This window comes from Erpetoichthys calabaricus, chromosome 11 (assembly GCF_900747795.2).
Source record: "Erpetoichthys calabaricus chromosome 11, fErpCal1.3, whole genome shotgun sequence".
Classification (NCBI taxonomy): domain Eukaryota; kingdom Metazoa; phylum Chordata; class Cladistia; order Polypteriformes; family Polypteridae; genus Erpetoichthys; species Erpetoichthys calabaricus.
The window spans coordinates 53,233,545-53,255,963 of record NC_041404.2 but is presented as its reverse complement, the minus strand read 5'-3'; the positions used below and the strand labels follow the sequence as shown (position 1 = coordinate 53,255,963).

Genomic DNA, 22,419 nt, shown 5'->3' with positions numbered 1-22,419 from the left:
GTCCACACCGGCTGAAGTCATGGGGGGTGGGGGGGGGGGGGCATGATCAGTTCCCCACCCCAAATTGAGTGTCCACAGGTTAAAATCGCCAATAGGAGGGCAAAGCCACTCCTAAATGATGAAACGATCGAGGGTCCACACAGACTGAATTCACAAAGGGGGGACAAGTTGAATTCCCCATCTCCAATTTAGGGTCCATGGGCTGAAATCACCAATAGGAGGGCAAAGCTACCACTGAACGATGAAACAATCGAGTGTACACACAGGCTGAAATCACAAAGGGGGGGGGGCATGATCGGTTCCCCACCCCCAATTGAGGGTCCACACAGGATGAAATGACCAATAAGGGGGCAAAGCCATCCCTGAACAATGAAATGATCGAGTGTCCATACAGGCTGGAGTCACAAAGGGGGGACAAGCATGATTTCCCACCCCCAGCTGAGGGTCCACAGGCTGAAATCACCAATAGGAGGGCAATGGCGGAGTGGTGGCTCTGAGGCTAGGGATCTGCACTGGCAATCGAAAGGTTGCCGTTGCAAATCCTGTAAATGCCAAAAGAGACTCTGCTCTGTTGGGCCCTTGAGCATGACCCTTAACCTGCAACTGCTGAGCACTTTGAGTAGTGAGAAAAGCGCTATGTAAATGCAAAGAATTATTATTAAAGCCACCCCCAAGTGATGAAACAATGGACTGTCCACATGCCATTAATTACAGTTTTTTCTTAAACGGGTGGGTGTCGGATTTAAAGAATGATAAACTCTCTGTTAAAGGGCTCTATTCGGGGGCCTAAGGGGTTCTTAATCCAGCCTTGGTTACTGCACTGAGTGACACCAACCGTAGTGAAGTCAGTGACTGGCAGTACTGTGTGCCAGGAGGACACCAGCACTGGACTGGGCTCAGCTCCATTACAACTCATACTTAGCATGCACACACACTTACGCTTGCACTGAGCTAATCAAAGGGCTCCAAATTAAACTAATACACACGTCTATAAGCCCTGAAACCCCCTCCCCTCTCCCGACCTGGCAGGAAGGCCCACCAGAACATCTGCACCAACTAACTGTGAGCACACGTCAAACAGTTAATACCAACATAGGCACGGATAGGCAAGTCAGAGATCGGTCACCATTGTACAGTAAAGTTTTAGCCACGGAGGTCGCCTCGCTTTACAGAAAAACACGCAGACACCGATATGCGAGACTTTAGCCGCTGCGCTCTTTTCCTTCATCATGCTCGCACTGCGCAGTCAGCACTGCGCAGCACCAAACGCTCCGCTCTTTCGGCTGTTCGCAGCACACACACACACAGTTCGGCTTCAAGCAGCATCGACACACACTCAGAGAACCAGGTGCGGTATACTGAAGCTGTGCTGCGCAGACATACACCGAAAACGACACTGCGCAACACACTCCTAGTTCGGCGCTGCGCAGCCCAGCATCGAGAGGCATACGGAATCCCAGCGCTGCGCAGCTCAGCATCGACAGGCATACGGAGCCCAGCGCTGCGCAGCCCAGCATCAACAGACAATGTAGCGCAGCGCGGCGCCTTTGAGGAAATCCACTTGCAGCCATTTTCTGCTCTTTGTGTCTCGCGGAATAGGAGGCGGGCGGCGCGCTGGGCGCAGAGAGCATCATTCGCTCCGCCATCCTGCACGCCTGAACGAAAAGGTTACTGCCGTGATCCTGGTTGGGGCGATTTTCTGCATCCTGAGAAAACAGGCAGGCGAGTGGCAGGTAAGGAAGATAGGCTTCTGAAAACGCCATGATTTTGTTAAGAATGCGGGCTGATAAAGCCCACCGCTTACACCGGTGTCTGTCGTTTTTCGCTCTCTCATGATTGCATTCTGTCCACTCGATTCGGTGAGGGCGGTTTAAGCTTCGAAATGTGAATTTTAATTCATTTCATGCTGATAGCTTCATTTGAATGAAAGCAAAAAGGTGCCGTGAATGGCTGCGCTGTCACCGTCTGTCTTCCGTTCTGGAGGTAGAAATAACCGTCACTCGGCAGAGAATAACTGAATAGGGTGGGGTGACTCGTCTTTTTAAAATCATCCTTACCGCGGTTGGTAGCGGAGCCTTGACAACTGAAATGCATTTGCACAAAGTGTAGCCCGCACGGACCCTGCCTGGCGCCGCGGCCGTTATCTCAGTGGTGGGATTTGGGAACCGCCGGCTCACTCGTACGGCGGCAGGATGCACTTGTTTCGCGCATCCCATTCGCTCCGGGGCCACAGGATGCACTTGTTCTATACATCCCTTCCTTTTAACGGCCAGAGGATGCACTTGTTCTGCGCATCGCTTCGTGTTTTTTTTTTTTTTTTTGGCCACACGGTGTCCGACAGCCCATTGCGAAGGCGGTCCCTTTAAATTCTCAGGGGGTTAAGTCGCCCGGCACGCAATGGGCATAGTGATCCGACCCTCTGCAGGCCTCATGAACGTTAAGCTGCGGGAGGATGCAGAGGCTCGGAGCTGGTGGTGGCCACAGTAAGCACGAGGTCCCTTTTTTGTTTTTTTGGCCAATCAAAACAGGTATGCTGGCTCGGCATATTTGTTTCGGTAAATATCTCGTTTTGTATTTTGAACACATTTACGGGGGAGTGCGTGGTGGCGCAGTGGCTAGCGCTGCCACCGTTTATCCTCATTGCCCAGTCAACTCTAGTGAGGTGTTTGGACAGGAAACTTAACCCGCTAGGAGCACGCATGACTAGCGTTTGGCCCCGGGTAGGGGTTATGAGGGAGGGCAGGGGAATATTGGTGGTGGTTTTGGGGGTTGATGCAGCGAATTCAGGTGTTTATTCCAACCCAGTTGTTTAATTAGAAACCAATCCTTGAACAATGACATATCTTATTTTTACTGTTTCAAAAGAATTGAATTGCTCAGTCAGTATTATCTCAATCTTCTACCATAATTGAGAAACTGCTGATTTAGTTTCCCTTTGTTGGATGATCCATAAGCTTATCATACCCTCTAGGCCAACTCTATCGTAGATCTCACACCTGCATTTTTTTTTGTCAAGGCTGGTTTGCCTTTCCTCCTCTCTTTTACTTCCAGTGTTATTAAAACATCTGTTTCTACGCAGTGGTAGTGCTGCTGCTTTGCAGTAAGGAGACTACGGAAGATTGTGGGTTAGCTTCCCGGTTCCTCCCTGTGTGGATAGCGCTTTGAGTACTGAGAAAAGCGCTATATAAATGTAATGAATTATTATTATTATTACTGGATTGGTTTCTTCCAATCTTAAGATGGCTGTTGTTACCCCTATCTTTAAAAAAGCCTGGACTTGACCCTGAGGACTTCCCATTTCCATTCTTCCTTTCCTTAGTAAGATCTTAAAAAGAGCTGTTGTGGGGCCATCTTGTCTCTAATAGTCTTTCTGAGTCTGGTTTCAGAGTCAATAACAGCACAGAGACTGCACAGGTCAGGGTGACCAATGATCTGCTGGCTGCAGTGGATTGTGGTCTTGTAATGCTTAGGATATTTTTTTAGACCGTACTGCTGCTTTTGATACTTTTTGGTTAGACTTGAGTATGAATTAAACATTACTGGAAGTACTCTTGCTTGGTTCAGATCATACCTTAAAAACCAACCATAGTTTGTTGCTAATGGTGGGCTTAGGTCTGACCCAACATCTAAAGTGAAGCATGAAAGTGTTACTTCAGCAATAATTAGCTTCTCTTTAAGAAACTGGGTGGGATCAATGTTGCGCTCCCCTGCTTTTGAGTGCCAATTTGAGCATCATTGTAGGTGTGCGGATGTGCCCAGTTGGCTAGTAAATTTCACAAGTGTACCCCTGGCGTGCTTTTAGTTTTATCAGAGATCGTGGGCTTAGCCCCCCCCCCCCCTCCACCATCTGGTTATCATGCAAGTCATTCATGACTGACATACTGCAAAATGGGGGTGTTGGGAGGGGTCAAGGGGGAAGAATGTGCTAAACTGGGACATACTTACATGCCTAAAAGAATGAGAGCTGTTAATTGAACAAAAGGGGTCTCGGAAAAGTGTGAATATATATGTTACGCAGACACACATTTTGGAGTTGTTCTTCCTCAGCTAAATATTTACAGAAAATAGTTTATTTGGACTTTGGAAATGTATTGTGTAGATGTAATGGATTGGTAGAATGTGAATTTCCCCTTGGGATTAATAAAGTATCTATCTATCTATCTATCTATCTATCTATCTATCTATCTATCTATCTATCTATCTATCTATCTATCTATCTATCTATCTTCATGCCAATCCAAGAGAGAGGCTGCAGGCCAAGGGGAGGGGGAAACATGATGTAAGGAGTATGGAGTTGGGGTGTGGGCATCCTCACTGTCCTGTTTCACTACTCCGAGGGTGGAGACGCGGGGGACGGCTAGTTTTGTATAAGCCTGGAAACACCAGTTTTTCATAAGCCAAAGGTCAGATGTGCTAGAGAGCTGAAGAATGGACCCCTTGCTTAGAGAAGGGAATGTGAACTCTTTGGTGGTAAACCACTGTGAGGGGGAGAGAATAGCCCTTATCAAACAGACAAGATGGACAGGGCGGGGTTTGACACCCCCTTAACTAAGAATTATTGGTGGAGTTAATTAGAGGCAGGACTAGAGCAATGGAATGCTAGAACTCAGGTGAGGAAGAAGATAGATAGATAGATAGATATGAAAGACACTAAATTAGACAGACAGATTAGAAAGACAATTTATAATATTCAGATATGAAAGGTACTATATTAGAGTGACTGATAGACTGGAAAGCTGCTATATGATAGATAGATAGATAGATAGATAGATAGATAGATAGGAAAGGCACTATATGATAGATAGTTAGATAGGAAAGGCACTACTGTATATGATAGATAGATAGATAGATAGATAGATAGATAGATAGATAGGAAAGGCACTATATGATAGAATTTAGAGGGGCTACATAGTTATAGTGCTGTCAAATGTTTGTACTATGTGTGTGTCAGTGAATGCCGTCCCCGTAAAGGAAGGATGGAAGGACACTGCAGCCCCAAACCTGGAAAACACCTGTTCACTATCAATTAATTACATCCATCACAGGACTATTTAAGCAATCAGGAGGGAATAGCCAGGAGAGAAAGGAGAGGAGAAAGAAGGAGACCATTTTTTCACAACCACGGATCAACTTACCTGCTGTTTTTTCACATCGCGCTTTTACAATAGTTTGTTTTTCATTCCACCGGACTGTCTTCCATCCCTCATCTGCAGAGACCCCGGGGTCGGATCGTCATCCACCACGGCTGAGGAATCACAGTGAGGTTGCTCCAATTGCCGGGAAAATCAAACAACTCACTTCTCTCTAGTTCAGTCATCCGTATTCAGGACAGTTTTTATAACCAGATTCATTCCGTATATCATTCATTGTTGTTATTCGTTGTTTGTCATATGTTACAGGGGCAAGGGAGGGTTTGTTGTACAGTATTTATATATGGTGGTGTCTCGTCGTTGCTGTGGTGGAGGGATATTTATATTTATATATGTATATATTTCTATTTTGCATTTGTCTTGTTGTTTCATTTAATACAATCAATCAGTTTAATTTTACATACCTGCTTTTCTGTTGTGCTTATATTTACACCGTCGATTGTGCGGAAAAGTTTAATTTGTTAGAGGTATGGCTTGACGGTTAGATTCAAACTCAGTAAATTATCCAGGCCACAGGTCTTGGAGGTGTAGCTGCCGGCCGGGTTAGGGGTCAGCCGTTACAAGATAGATAGATACAGTAGATAGATATGAAAGGTGCTATATTAGAGAGACTGATAGACTGGAAAGCTGCTATATGATAGATAGATAGATAGATAGATAGATAGATATGAAAGGCATTATATTAGACAGACAGATTAGAAAGACAATTTATAATATTCAGATATGAAAGGCACTATATTAGAGAGACTGATAGATTGGAAAGCTGCTATATGATAGATAGATAGATTTTTATTGTCATTGTCACTTTTACAAAGGAACAACGAAATTGAAGGTGCAGTCAACTCAGTGTGAGGCATAAGAGTTAAAAAGACAAGAAGAGAGAAAATAATAGCAAACCGAATAGTAATAAAAGTACTTTACAAAATATACAAATTGCATTGGTTAAATGTATGAATTGCGCTGGTTGACTTAAGGTCAGTATTGCACATTTAGAGAATCATATGGAGCAGTTTTCTTCCGAGTTCAGGGCCATGATTGCATTTGGATTAAAGCTGTTTTTAAGGCGGTTTGTTCTGGTCCTGGCAAAAGCTGGAAGAAGTAATGAGCGGGATGTGATGAATCCTGTGAAATGTCTATTGCTTTTTTGCGGCATCGGGAGTTGTAGATTTGTTCCAGAGTGGAGAGGGTACAGCCAGTTATTCTCTCCGCTGTCCTGACGACCCTGTGGAGTTCTTTCCTTTCTGAGGAAGTGCAGCAGCCGTACCACACACACGGCCCATATGTAAGCACACTCTCGAATGGCTGAAATAACAAGAATTGTAATGAAAGAAAAAGGTGCCCATTGCTGGGGGCTCATCGCTCCATCTTAAGTGAGGCTATGTGTGAGCGCCATGCAATAAAGCTTCATTCTGCTGTCAGTTCTGAGTCTCCAAGTGCCTTCATTGGGGCTGAGGGTGCCCCAGCCATGTCAGCCTGCTTCAACACGACCAGGAAAATCAAAACTGTGTGCAGTTTTGATCTACAAAAAGGACATAGCAGCACTAGAAAATGTCCAGAGAAGAGTGACTAGGCTCATTCTAGAGCTACAGGGGATGAGTTATGAGGAAAGAACAAAAGAGCTGAGCCTTTACAGTTTAAGCAAAAGAAGATGAAGAGGAGACCTGACTGAAGTGTTTAAAATGATGAAGGGAATTGGTGCAGTGGATCGAGACGATGACTTTAAGATGAGTTCTTCAAGAACACGGGGACAGAGTTGGAAACTTGTGAAGGGGAAATTCAAAACTTTAGGGACTTTCAAAACTTGACTTGATGTTTTTTTGGAAGAAATAAGTGGAGAGGACTGGCGAGCTTGGTTGGGCTGAATGGCCTGCTCTCTCATCCATCCATCCTCTTCCGCTTATCCGAGGTCGGGTCACGGGGGCAGCAGCTTGAGCAGAGATGCCCAGACTTCCCTCTCCTCGGCCACTTCTTCTAGCACTTCCGGGGGAATCCCGAGGCGTTCCCAGGCCAGCCGAGAGACATAGTCCCTCCAGCGTGTCCTGGGTCCTCCCCGGGGCCTTCTCCCAGTTAGTGACAGCAACACCTCACCAGGGAGGCATCCTGATCATATGCCCGAGCCACCTCATCTGACGACTCCTTGATGCGTAGGAGCAGTGGCTTTACTTTGAGCTCCTCTTGGATGACTGAGCTTCTCACCCTATCTTTAGGGGAAAGTCCAGACACCCTGCGGAGGAAACTCATTTCAGCCGCTTGTATTCACAATCTCGTTCTTTCAGTCACTAACCACAGCTTATGAGCATAGGTGAGGGTAGGAACGTAGATCGACCGGTAAATTGAGAGCTTTCCCTTACGGCTCAGCTCCTTTTTCACCACGACAGACCGATGCAGAGCCCACATCACTGCGGGTGCCGCACCGATCCGCCTGTCGATCTCACGCTCCATTCTTCCCTCACTCGTGAACAAGACCTGCTCTCATCCAGATTGTTCTTATGTTCTAACTGAGTGATGAAAGAAAACTGTGCGACAAGGCCAAAAACGAAGAGCAAGAAACAAAGTCAGATACCTAAGCAAAGGTCGATACGCAAGCAAACGAAATGTAAAGATGTCTAACAAGCGACAGAATTGTGTGTGTGTGTTTTTGTTTTTTATCCGCGTCTTTGGATGGCAGAAATCTGTATCGCGTAAGAATCATTGTATGGGCCAATTTGCAAGGTCAAAAGACGCATTAAGGTGCAATAAATTGTATTACGTTATTTTTTAAAGATTATGGCGTGCCAGGTGTTTATAGGGTAAAATCTCAGCAAATTTATGAAACGCGTTGGAAAGTTTTTTGAGTAGTGTAAACACGAGGGTTGCTCAGTGGTCAGCACTTTTCCAGATTCGCCAAGCCAGAAGTGAGTCCTCAATCTGATCAACGTGCTCAGCGACGTCGAACCACCGTCCCTCGAGAAACCCGGAAGTAAGCGAGAGAGTTCAGCTGCGGCAAACCTTCAGAGCTCCGTATGTACGGCTGAAGTCAAATTTGATTTGACAGTTGACCTGCCCCCCCCCCCCCCCCATTAGATACACCCACAATGCCATCCGGCGTTTGTAAGCATCAGTCGGAGCCCAGATACATGCGTCTGTGGACGTAATTTTGGTCAGTGCAGTGATTTATATAATTTATTTTGATAATTGCTAAGGAAGGAAGCGAAGGTAACGAAGGTAAAGAAAGCGATCACAATCGAAACGAAGAGGGAAATTGTGTAGAAATATGAGAGTGGCGTTCGTGTGACTGATCTCGCCAATATGTACAGCATGTCGAAATCCACCATCTCGACAATTTTACAAAGAAAAGATTTGTATAAGGAAACTCCTTTCAAACAATAACCACCTTCCATTTCATTCTCCTCCTCCTTCCTTCCTGCAAGCCAAACATGTCAACTTAAATGGTGAGTACAGTATGAAATTGTTGTTTCTGGTAGGCTAGGCACTTTTTAAAACTTTTTGGTTAGTACATTAGAAAAATTATTGGTGTTTTTGGTAAATTATGCACATTATACAACCCTGTTCTATTAAAAAAGATAAGTAAGTGTTGCTGTGGGCGGTTCGGAACACATTAAGGGCATTTCCATTATTTCTTTAGGGAAAAATAGTCTTGAGTTACAACCAGCCCTCGCAAACGAATTGAATTCGTAAGTCAAGGGTCCACTGTAATAGTATTATTACTGATAGTTGCACTATTACTTCAAGACTTCAAGCCCAGGTGCATTTAGTATTCACCAAATTAAAATAAAATAAAACAAGTGCAACTTGGTGAAACATCTTTACCAACTGAACCATCATTAAGGCAAACTGCATTAATATGGACTTTGCGTCAAGCTAAGCTGTATACTGTGGGATATGGCCGGCCTTTCATCCCGGCCAGTACCTCCAGGCCACCAGATGGAGCCCTCCCTGCAGCATGGAGGTGCCCCAAATGCCAGCAGGGAATTATGGACATTGGAGTTTTCATCCACAACCCTGCTGGATACCACAGGGGCCCCTAGAAGGTGCTGCAGGGAGGAGCAGCGAGACTTTCTCATACAACCTGGAAATGCGTCATAATCACAAAAAGACTGACGTACTCCTGGGATGAAAAAGAAGACTTTTGGATCTGACCCGGAAGTGCTAAGAAGTCACGTGGACAGGGGTTCAGGAGGCACTTCCGGGTCACGGACTATATAAAGGACTGTGGGAGATCCCAGAGTTGAGATGAGCTGGGTGGAAGGGTGGCAACGCGTCTGGGAGAGTGGAGGATTATTGATTGTGTAGTGATTATTGAGTATTGTATATGAGTATTGTGGAGCGGAGGGTGCTTTGTGCACGTTATTGTTCAAATAAATATATTTATCTGGTGTCTGGCGTATAGTCTGAGGGTTCAAGGGAGCGAGAGCGCCCCCTATCTGTCACAATACATAAATAATAAAACTGCAACTTGCATTTATGATGCTATTTGTGGTATAGCCCTATGGAAGCATATTAGGGCCACAGTGAAGAAAAAAAAATACGGACACAGGGAAGAAAAAAAAACAACTATATGTCGAGAATAAAGTCGACATGTTGACTTTATTCTCGACATTTCCACTTTATTCTCATACAGTAATCCCTCGCTACTTTGCGGTTCACTTTTCGCGGATTTTATATGTAAGCATATCTAAATATGTAACGCGGATTTTTCGCTGCTTCGCGGGTTTCTGCGGACAATGGGTCTTTTTACTTCTGGTTCTTGCTTCCTCAGTTGGTTTGCCCAGTTGATTTCATACAAGAGATGCTATTGGCGGATGGCTGAGAAGCTACCCAATCAGAGCACGCAGTTAAGTTCCTGTGTGCTGCTGATTGGCTCAGCGACGGAGTGCTGCATTAACCAGGAAGTCTCATCTCACTCATTCATCATTAACGTGCTAATGCTTCAGGGGCCGTGTCCAGGCGCCATCAGAAGATGCAAATGATTGCAGAAAAGGTAAAAGTTTTGGATATGTTGAAGGAAGGGAACAGCTACACCGCTGCAGGACACCATTACAGCATCAATGAGTCCACGATTCTTTTTATTTAAAAAGGAGGAAAAGCATATAAGATCTACGGCCGCAGTGTCCTTTAACCAGGGCGCAAAACGAGTTGCAAGTGGACGTGATAAGGCAGTAGTCTGGATGGAATCTGCTTTAGGAATCTTTGCAACAAGGTCAACAACGTCATGACCGCCTACAAGCTGCTATGTGTACTTCGCTATACAGTAAGTGTAAACTTATCTACCGATTTCATATTGCTTAGCAGTTGTCCCTGTTATTAATAGAGTAAATGGTGGGTTGTAAACAATACAGGGAGGGTTTAAAAATGTCTAAATACACGTTAAATAATTAAATAAATATGGTGTCCCTACTTCGCGGAAATTCAGTTATCGCGGTCGGCCTTGGAACCTATCTCCCGCGATAAGTGAGGGGTTACTGTAGTTTATTTTGTAATTAAAGTAGAATGTCGTAAACTAAACTTCATCCTAAAATCAATGTTTAATTTACTACATTTTCTCAAACCCCGTAATAAATTAATGTAGCACATTAAATGCTTTGTGTTAAGTGTTCCCCCGACCCAGTTGTTAATCTCTGTACGCGCTTCTTAAACTGACTTCCTCTGCACTAAGAGGAGGCGCCGGCAGCGATTGCCGCACAGAATCCATTCACTTCCTGATATTCCTGCTCTCTGAAAATGTAGAATACTGAGATAAATTTTCAGGATGAAATGCATTAAAGCAGGTATTAAACATGCAGGGTAGTGTGGCTGTAGTGCTGCTTCCTCGCAGTAAGGGGTCCCCAGGTGAACGTTCGATGTAGAGAACTTAATTGCAGGTGTGACGAGGCTCCAAAAAACTGTGCCCTGTGTTGGCTGGGATTGGCTCCAGCAGACCCCCGTGACCCTGTGTTAGGATATAGCGGGTTGGACAATGACCGACTGACTGGAATGAAAAATGCAATGCGTTCTATTAGTAAAAATGTTTGCCACGTGCCATAGCAACCCGATGGGCACACAGACACTTGTCCTTTTTTAAGGTGTATGACGAAAATGTTTCTGACTTTGTCCTGTTGTCATTAGCTCCTTTTTTGTTCGTATTTAAATGGATGCAACTAAAATGACAAATTTGGTGTTTTGTTTTGTTGACAAGTTCAAATATAAAAAAAAAAAACCCTAAACCTTACCATGCGCTTGATCCTGCTGGCACAGCCTGTAGCTCTACATAGCCTTATATTAAAACAAACAGGTTTGAGAATGTCATGTTTTCTTATATTGTATTGCATTATTTAGGCCTTAAATGTCCCTAAAGGTGCAACCAGTGACAGAAAGGTGTGACATCAAAGATAGATAGATATGAAAGGCACTATAAGATAGATAGATAGATAGATAGATAGATAAGAAAGGCACTATGAAAAGTTAATTAAATAGATAGATAGATAGTATGAAAGACACTATATAACATTGATATAGTGCTGTTGGTGTTTCTGATAGATAGATAGATAGATAGATAGATAGATAAGAAAGGCACTATGAAAAGTTAATTAGATAGATAGATAAGAAAGGCACTATGAAAAGTTAATTAGATAGATAGATAAGAAAGGCACTATGAAAAGTTAATTAAATAGATATATAGATAGTATGAAAGGCACTATATAACATTGATATAGTGCTGTTGATGTTTCTGATGGATAGATAAGAAAGGCACTATGAAAAGTTAATTAGATAAATAGATAGATAGTATGAAAGGTACTATATAACATTGATATAGTGCTGTTGGTGTTTCTGATAGATAGATAGATAGATAGATAGATAGATATGAAAGGCACTATATAATAGATAGATAGATAGATAGATAGATGTGAAAGGCACTATATAACAGATAGATAGATAGATAGATAGATAGATAGATAGATAGATAGATAGATAGATACTTTATTAATCCCAAGGGGAAATTCACAAAAGCCCACTTTTGGACGCACTTTATAAATGCGGTGTCGTCAGAGGCGTCAGTGCAATCTGTGGCGCGTATTCATTTTGGAAATGAATAGCTGAAGCGTTAGGGGTTGTCAGGGGTGTGGGATGGTAAACATATTCTTAGAGACAAGTTTGGTTAGAACATTAGGTTGTCAAGACTCCCTTAGGGTAGACCAAGGGGCGGCTGTAAGAAAAGAGCTGCACGATTTTCATGGAGGAGGCCAAAGTGCCGTCGTTCTTACTTACAAAGTTGTGAACCTATCAGGAAACTGCAGAGCCTGACGGTGCAATTCTTAGAAAAGCCTCCAATATTGACGATTGTACTAAGAATATCAGAAAAGATCCATCCATTATCCAATCCGCTATATCCTAACTACAGGGTCATGGGGGTCTGCCGGATTCAATCCCAGCCAACACAGCGTAAGGCAGGAAACAAACCCCGGGCAGGGCGCCAGCCCACCGCAGGGCGCGCACACACACACACCCACACACCAAGCACACACTAGGGACAATTCAGAATCACCAGTGCACCTAACCTGCATGTCTTTGGACTTTGGGAGGAAACCCATGCAAACATGGGGAGAGCATACAAACTCCACACAGGGAGGACCTGGGCAGTGAACCCGGGTCCCCTAACTGCGAGGCAGCAGTACTACCCATTGCGCCACCGTGCCGCCTACTATCAGAAAAGATGAAAGCAAAAAAATAAGGTCAAGCCCAAAGACCCTTACATCTAATCTGTCTAAGCAGAAAACACATACTAATAATTGTTAAACATTTTATTCAATAAAATTTGATCTGTAGGGGGCGCCACTGATCCACCAAGCCCCAAACACAATGACAGCTACACTCGGGTTGAACTAATAATTTATTTTGACAAATTCCTTCACACAAGCACAATAGCTTCTTCTTTCTCTTCCTTCATCTCCTTCCACTCCTCCAGGTGAGCTTCGTCCTCCTCCACCCGACTCGCAGTGCAGTCGGTGTCTTGCGATGTGCCGTCATTTGCTGCTCCTGTTCTATGATACGAAAAGAATCGAGCAATGCATGCGCAAATTGTCACCCTGTGAATGAGTCGCAGAAATACGCGGCCCCGTGGGGGTCTCCTTGCTGCAACCAGAGCATTCATAAAGGTGAATATCTTATTTTACGAGAGTGGAATTTGGACCTTGCAGTGACCCGACAGAGAAGTCCGAGGTCTGGTGTCGATTTTTGTGCAAGCCCGTCACTGATTCTGAGATTTGATTGAAATTTTTTGCCTCAAGGGGGACTGAATTGGATGTAACACCCGCTGCTTACACTCGGCATATCTGTCCTGCTGGCGGTCCTGGCGGTGGCGCAGCAATTTCAACTGTGTGAGGCACATCTGTTTTTGAACTGCAGTTGCAGGTGTTATCAGGGGGACAAAACACCCGTTTCTTCATGAGGGTCTCTAGTTCTTCAGACCCCTCAGTTGTGGATTGTGTGTTATTTTCTCGTGGTGCTTGATGCTTCGTGGGATACCCCAGCCTATGGATCATCAATTGAGTGACTAGACTTCATTGTGAATGGTGGTGGGGGGGCAATGACCACACATTTTCAAGATTATTGAGATTTATAAAGATCAGCCAGTCATTTCCCAACCGGCTATATCCTAACACAGGGTCACAGGGGTCTGCTGGAGCCAATCCCAGCCAGCACAGGGCGCAAGACAGGAACAAACGCTGGGCAGGGCGCCAGCCCACCGCAGGGCACACGCACACTCACACCAAGCACACACTAGGGACAATTTAGGATCACCAATCCATCTAACCTGCATGTCTTTGGGAGGAAATCGGAGGAAACCCACGCAGACATGGGGAGAACATGCAAACTCCACGCAGGGAGGACCCGGGAAGCGAACCCAGACGGGTCTCCTTACTGCGAGGCAGCAGCGCTACCCACTGCCCCACCATGCTGCCCATTTATAAAGGTGAATTTGCTCAATTTATATTTAAATTTTATGCACAGAGTTAAACGCTCATTTCTTTGAGTTCAGTTTGTTCTCCCGCAGTATTGTATGTGGTTCAGAAATTCGAAATTTGACTTCTTCATCTTTAAATGGGTTTTGTCAAAGGTGCCAACAGAAATGAAACATTTTCTAGGACAAAGTTTGGAACCCATCCATCCATCGATTTTCCAACCCACTGAATCTGAACACAGGGTCACGGGGGTCTGCTGGAGCCAATCCCAGCCAACTCAGGGCACAAGGCAGGAACCAATCCCAGGCAGGGTGCCAACCCACCGCAGAGGTTGGGAACCCCTTGTCTATATTAACCACCTTTGTTGGAGGAGCGGACGTCTGTCTGTCACTCAATTACTGTCAATTACTCACAAACTGGTGGGATTAGAACCTTAATTAGGGTCTTAATTAAAAGCATATGACCTGATGTGTTGTGGAAATGTTAGGTAGTAGAATGCAGACATTATATTAGGACCAAAGTCCTCCATGTTTTACTAGTTTGTAGTTAAGACCATTGTGGGTGGGTTACAATTTAAAAATGTCAGCTTTATGAAGGAGAGGTCATGCACTGCACACTCCTGATTTATGGATATTGTTCTTATCACTTACCAGTACAGGAGACTACAAGTATCCTTTAGTCGGAGTTGGTACATTTTAACCGACTCCGTGACTCCAGTAACCCAGTAATTAAGAGTAGAGTGGTGGATCTGAGGTTAAGGATCTGCCCTGGGATCTGGAAGGTTGCCGCTTCAACTACTGCCAGAAGGGATCCTACTCCGTTGGGCCCTTAACCTTAAAATTACTTGCACACAGTGGCTGAACCTGCACTGTTAACATCCTCCAAAAAAGGTCATGCGATAATACAATTTCCCATCAGGGATTGATAAAGTATACCAAAAAAAAAATACATTGTTTTGCTTGGCTGACGCTTTTATCCAAAGCGACTTACAAAGGAGATAAACGTAATCGAGTAACGTTAGGCCTGGGCCTGTTTGTTCAGCAAGTGTAGTAAGACAGGTAACAAAAGCTGATTGTCCCAAGTGAAGAGATGTAATAACTCATACATTTACAATCATAGCTTACAATCAGTAAAGCAATTCAACTTATAAAATAATTGCTTCCAAACTCCAAAAGTCTGTCTGAGATCTTTATGAAAACTTTCAGCTAGTTTGTCGATTTTAGGTAATTATTTTTTATACATTTTGACTTTCATTCCGATCTATTACTGCTCAAAAAATTAGAGGAACCCTTTTGAATGAGAGTACAGCATCAAGTCAGTGACACTTGTGGTCTATTGATCTGGTCAGTTCAGTAGCAGAGGGGCTTGTTCATCAGTTTCAGCTGCTTTGGTGCACTAGAGGGGCAACACTGAGACAACCCCCAAAACAGGAATGAATGGTTTAACAGGTGGAGGGAGGCCACTGACATTTTTCCCTCCTCATCTGTTTTGTCACTCGTTTTGCATTTGGCTACGGTCACTGTCACTACTGGTAGCATGAGGCCATACCTGGACCCTACAGAGCTGGCACAGGTGGGATGGCACATCAATACGTGGCATTGCCAGAAGGTTTGCTGTGTCTCCCAGCACAGTCTCAAGGGCATGGAGGAGATTCCAGGAGACAGGTCAGTGTCACTACTGGTGGCATGAGGCTATACCTGGATCCTACAGAGGTAGCACAGGTAGACCAACTTCTCCAGGACGGCACCTCAATACGTAGCATTGCCAGAAGGTTTGCTGTGTCTCCCAGCACAGTCTCAATGGCATGGAGGAGATTCCAGGAGACAGGAAGTTACTCTAGGAGAGCTGGACAGGGCCCCTCGTAGAAGGTCCTTAACCCATCAGCAGGACCCACCGGTGTCTGCTTCTTTGGGCAAAGAGGAACAGGATGAGCAGTGCCAGAGCCTACAAAATGACCTCCAGCAGGCAGGCCACTGGTGTGAATGTCTCTGAGCAAACAATCAGAAACAGACTTCCTGAGGGTGGCCTGAGGGCCCAGTGTCCTCTAGTGGGCACCGTGGAGCTCGATTGGCATTTGCCATGGAATACCAGAATTGGCAGGTCCACCACTGGCGCCCTTTTCACAGATGATAGCAGGTTCACCCTGAGCACATGTGACAAACGTGAAAGGATCCGGAGAAGCCGTGGAGAATGTTATGCTGTCTGTGACATCGTTCAGCATGAGCGGTTAGGTGGTGGGTCAGTGATGGTATATCTGGGGAGGCCTATCCATGGAGGGGCGCACAGACCTCTACAGGCTAGTCAACGGCACCTTGACTGCCATTAGGTATCGGGATGAAATCATTGGACCCATTGTCAGACCCTATGCTTGTGCAGTGGCTCCTGGGTTCCTCCTAATCCACGACAATGCCCGGCCTCATGTGGCGAGAGGATGAAGGAATTGATACCATTGACTGACCCCCATGTTCATTCGCCTGACCTCAATCCAATAGGACACCTCTTTGTGGGACATCATGTTTCAGTCCATCCAAAGCCTTAGACTGTCCAGGAGCTCAGTGATGCCCTGGTCCAGATCTGGGTGGAGATCCCCCCCAGGACACCATCTGTCATCTCATTAGGACATTGTCAGGCATGCATACAAGCACAGTGGGGGGGGGGGGGGCATACAAACTACTGAGTACGATTTGGAGTTGCTGCAGTGACATTTCGGCCAAATGGACTCGCCTGCCTGCCTGCCACGTCATTTTTTCCCTTTGATTTTCGGGGTGTCCCTCTGTAGGTTGATCATTTTCGTTTCCATCTTTTCGTTCCTCACACATCACCATATCAGTCCACAGCAGTAGAGAGATCCAGCAGGATTGAGATCTGATGTGTTTTAAGAGGGTTCCTTTAATTTTTTCGAGCAGTGTATATTTAAATATGTTGCAAATGTCAAAGTGTTTGTGCATTTTAGATCAGAAACAAAAACTGAAACCAGAAGTTTCACCCTGAGGTGTTAACCCACACTCTGGGTCACCGCATTTTTAAATGTGTAGAGGACAATCTTTATTTTTGTTTATCTTGTTGAACAAATACTCCATCAAACTGAAAATCTGGAGTGGAGTTGAGGTCTGTGAAAGACAAATAAGGTGCTGTTGGGCCCCCGCAGCTTAACGTGGCAGTTGAGGAGCCCACGATGAAGGCGTCTGACAGTGCAAGCTGGTGCATCGTTAGACGGTGATGTCCACAACACTTTTAACGTCTCGCCTTCAGAGCTAGAAACAAGACTTTGATTTTCCAGGAGACAACGCCTTATGTAATAGAAATGTTTTAATTAATTGTTTGGGTTGTTTGTTCTAATTATACATTTGTTGTATGGACACTGTAATTAAGATACTATGTGACGATTGGCTGTTCTCGAGTTCCCAAAATCTATTCATGCAAGATGACTTGATGTCATTCTTTTGTCTGCCTACTTTGACAGGAAATTCATATCTTCCTGTTGATGAATCACCCCCTGTCATTGGGTGTATACGTTCTGCCGATAATTTATCTTTAAAAACATAAAAAAAAAAAAAAAAATAAAAGTAATGACCACCCTCTTCCAGTTACTTAAACGACATTATTTAACGGCATCACCGCTTAACTAAATTTCCCCCTTCCTTCCGTAAGGCAGAATATCGTAAAAGTTTGCAGGTAGGGTTGAAGGTTTCTAAGAATTACTTCTAAATGCTTTGAAATCACTTCATTTTTTGTTTTTTGAGTCATCGGTATGAGGAAGCCCCCACGTATGATATACCACTCAACTCGTCTTAATGTCTAGTTGTGCAAGGCAATGAGCGTTTTGGAGTTCCCTTCTGTTTTTATCCCTTTAGACCTGACAGACACTCATTGGCAGGCCGTGTTTCGTGCAGGAAATGACACCTTGTGATAAAGAAAAGATGATGAAAGATGATGAAGAAGAAGAAGCTAATAAGAGATAGATAGATAGATAGATAGATAGATAGATCACCCTGCCCGGGATTGGTTCCTGCCTTGTGCCCTGTGTTGGCTGGGATTGGCTCCAGCAGACCCCTGTGACCCTGTGTTCGGATTCAGCGGGTTGGACAATGGATGGATGGATAGATAGACTCCCTTGAACCCTCAGACCAGATGCAAGACACCAGATAAAAGTCCAATAATTATTTTTATTCGGACAATAATGTGCACCAAGCACCCTCCACTCCACAATACTCATGAACAAATCAATACTTATAACAACAATCAATCCTCCACTCCCAGACGCGTTGTCACCCTTCCTCCCAACTCAGCTCGATCTGTTGGGGTTTCCCATAGTCCTTGACCCGGAAGTGTTTTCTCTCTCTCTGTCCATGTGACTTTGCAACACTTCCGGGTCAGATGAAAACTCCTTTTCTTCAACCCGGAAGTATGTCATTGCCTCTGTCCCCTCGACTGGGAAGTACTTCCGGGTTAAAAGGCAAATAGAAGTCCCTGGGCCTCCCTGCAGCGACCCCTGGTGGCCCCCATGGTATCCATGGGCACCTCCATGTTGCAGGGTGGGCTCCATCTGGCGGCCTGGGGGTATTGGCCAGGATAAACTGCCGGCCATATCTCACTATAGATACTTTATTAATCCCAAGGGGAAATTCACATACTCCAGCAGCAGCATACTGATAAAAAACAATATTAAATTAAAGAGTGATAACAATGCAGGTATAACAGACAATAACTTTATATAATGTTAACGTTTACCCCCCGGGTGGAATTGAAGAGTCGCATAGTTTGGGGGAGGAACGATCTCCTCAGTCTGTCAGTGGAGCAGGACATTGACAGCAGTCTGTCGCTGAAGCTGCTCCTCTGTCTGGAGATGATCCTGTTCAGTGGATGCAGTGGATTCTCCATGATTGACAGGAGCCTGCTGAGCGCCCGTCGCTGTGCCACGGATGTCAAACTGTCCAGCTCCGTGCTTACAATAGAGCCTGCCTTTGTCACCAGTTTGTCCAGGCGTGAGGCGTCCCTCTTCTTAATGCTGCCTCCCCAGCACACCACTGTGTAGAAGAGGGCGCTCGCCACAACCGTCTGATAGAACATCTGCAGCATCTTATTGCAGATGTTGAAGGACGCCAGCCTTCGAAGGAAGTATAACCGGCTCTGTCCTCTCTTACACAGAGCATCAGTATTGGCAGTCCAGTCCAATTTATCATCCAGCTGCACTCCCAGGTATTTATAGGTTTGCACCCTCTGCACACAGTCACCTCTGATGATCACGGGGTCCAGGAGGGGCCCGAGAGAGAGAGAGGGGTTAGGAGCAGCCATTGATGGAGCGCATTGCCGCACCCACCACATGACAAACCAACTCAGGATCCAGATTAGGACCCGAGTGTAGCCATGTGACAGATAACACCTCAGCACCACACTTGTTCAGATGGATTGGAACAAGTGGGAGGTTTTACATGGTGGCTGGTGTGCCAATCCTGCCACCAACCCCCAGGTTTTTCCCTGCATGTTGGAAGGCCGACTTGCAGGGCTGGATGCAGATTAACGTCATACCCAGGACAGAGCAATTGCAGGTTAAGGGCCTTGCTCAAGGGCCCAGCAGAGCAGAGTCCCTATTGGCATTTACAGGATTTGAACCGGCAACCTTCCTATTGCCAGTGCAGATCCCTAGCCTCAGAGCCACCACTCCGCCCGTTAAGCTAAGAAACATGTCTGAAATCAAGTCAAGTTGGGCAGCATGCACTGGTACAGAGCATTGCCGCACCCATTACATGACGAAACAACTCGGGATCCCCCAGGCAGACACGCGGTCCAGTACCACCCTCCGGGAAATGACCCTCTATCTGCCGCAGCCAGGTATTACGTGGGCGACCCCTTGGCCTGGTCCAGCCACTCGGGTCCCCAGCAATGAGGATCTTACGAGCTGGATCACCCTCAGGGAAACGCTCCACATGGCTGTAGTGCCGTAACTGACACTCCCTCACAATGCAGGTAATGTGCCTCATTCGGGACTTCATGAGCAACACAAAGTCAAACCAGTGGGACCCAAAGATTTTCAAATGTCCCCCATTGCTGATGGAAATTTCACAATCTAAGAAAGCTAGCCTGTCACGTTTCATGTCATCCCTGGTGAACTGGATGTGTCCACTGAGTTGATGTGGTCAGTGAATTGTGGTACTTCCTGAGATTTGATTTTCACCCAGGTGTTGTCCACATACCTGAACCAATGGCTCGGTGGTGTTCCAGGACAGGATAATAGTGCCCTCTTTTCCACTTCTTCCATATACAGATAGGCCACAATAGGTGAAACTGGGGAACCCATGGTGCACCCGTGTTTCTGCCTGTAGTACTGGCCTTTGTACATGAAATATGTGGATTGAAGACACAGTTCCAAGAGCAGGCACACTTGGTTGGTGCTGAGAGTGGTCCTTTTACTAAGTGTGGGGTCATCCTGTGTGTAGTCCAGTGGATTGAGATGGTGACTTTAAAATAAGTTCAAGAAGAACTAAAATTGTGAAGGGAATTAGTCGAGTGGATTGAGACTGTGACTTTAAAATGTGACTTTAAAATAACAGTTGGAAACTTTTTAAGGGTAAATTTTGCACAAACATTAGGAAGTTTATTTTTACACAGAGAGCCACAGACACTTGAAATAAGGGACCAAGCAGCAGGATTTTAGGGTCCTTAGGTTGAGTTATTGTGGCAGAATTAAGTGAACAGGACTGGCAAGCTTTGCTGGGCTGAAAGGCCTATCCTCGTCCAGATTGTTTCAATGCTCCAACAGCTGCCAGGGATCGTGGAGCCAACTTAGTCCGCCACACACTCACAAATGAGGGCGACTTAGGCTAATTACACTGTTGTCGTTTCTATACATAGTGCGACCGAAATGTATGCAAATCCCCTTAAATGAAAGTCTGTAATGTGCACTTTAATCACGTCCTAATTGATGGGTTTGTAATTTTAAATTGTGGAGCAGAGCGGTAAGTCAGGGAAAAATGTGTCTGTGGAGGGCACTGAATCTGCATCCATCCATCCATCCATCCATTATCCAACCCGCTATATCCTAACTACAGGGTCATGGCGGTATGCTGGAGCCAATCCCAGCCAACACAGGGTGCAAGGCAGGAGACAAACCCTGGGCAGGGCACCAACCCACCGCAGGACACACACACTCCCACCCACACACACACCAAGGATAATTTAGGATCGCCAATGCACCTAACCTGCATGTCTTTGGACTGTGGGAGGAAACCCACGCAGACACAGGGAGAACATGCAACCCGGGTCTCCTCACTGCGATTCAGCAGTGATACCCACTGTGCCACCGTGCCACGGCACTGAATCTGATTGATGTATTTTGTCAATAAGTTGATGTTTATGTGGTGTAATGTAAACCGGCTCTTTGTTCGGATGTACACTTCACGCCTTTCAAACATGTCCGTTTTTTGTGTTAAGTAACGGATATCAGCTAAAGGCTTCTGGTTACTTATCAATGTACATTGTTCTTTTGTTTCCGTATGTGTCTTTTATTTTATACTAGACAAAGAGCCCGTTTCGACAACGTAAGATGAAACGGGCACGAGTTTGTGTCAGTAGTGTATGAAGAACAAATGATAAGTAACGAAGAAGTTGTTTTGTAATGATTGTAGTCCACTTTACTCATTACTGTACAGGCTTGTACTGTTAGTTGATGAATTTTCCAGGCCTATGGTATAATATTGAATGATGAATGTTCCAGTACAATATGGAATAGTAATAAGTACAAGGGGGCTCCGCCCCCTGCTCGCTTCGCTCGCCTACCCCCGGCGTTGGGTATCCTGAAATACATTAGTCGACCCAAGCAGCACATTATTCCTAACTTCACTCCGCAGTAGTGCCACTCACAATATGGCACTGACGCCTGCGCCTTCCGTACTTTATGGACCCGTGGGGCCTCCGTAGCCTCTTCCGTTTGAATCTGGGCTGCAGCGCAGAGTCCTCTTTCTTGTGTGGCTGTCGGTAGTCGTTAGCCATGGGTGCGTTGTTGCTTCATTTCTCATTCACGTCAGTTGAGCTCTTTCGTTTTTGGGCTGTGACTCCTTCGTGCGCGGTGGATACAACTTCGCGTGCGGTTTATGAGATGCGCGCTGTACGCGACTGCGCAGTACGTCTCATGGTCCCATCGCCGTGTACTTGCGTCCATGCCATCCGGTTTACCATTCTCAGTTAGTAATATGGATAAGCACCACAAACCTGATATAGGTGTACAGTAATCCCTCGCTATATCGCGCTTCGCGGCTTCACTCCATTGCGGATTTTATATGTAAGCATATTTAAATATATATCGCGGATTTTTTGCTGGTTCACGGATTTCT

The 22,419-nt window shown here is 45.4% G+C and overlaps 1 protein-coding gene across 1 annotated transcript in view; it reads left to right on the top strand.

The window, feature by feature from the left end:
- The first annotated feature begins 1,354 nt into the window (after positions 1 to 1,354).
- Positions 1,355 to 22,419, top strand: part of cyfip2 (cytoplasmic FMR1 interacting protein 2) — a 252,229-nt gene continuing 231,164 nt past the window's right edge. Inside the window, exon 1 of the mRNA XM_051934205.1 lies at positions 1,355 to 1,733. The gene's annotated coding sequence lies outside the window, so the exon portion shown is untranslated. The remainder of the gene's footprint in view (positions 1,734 to 22,419) is intronic.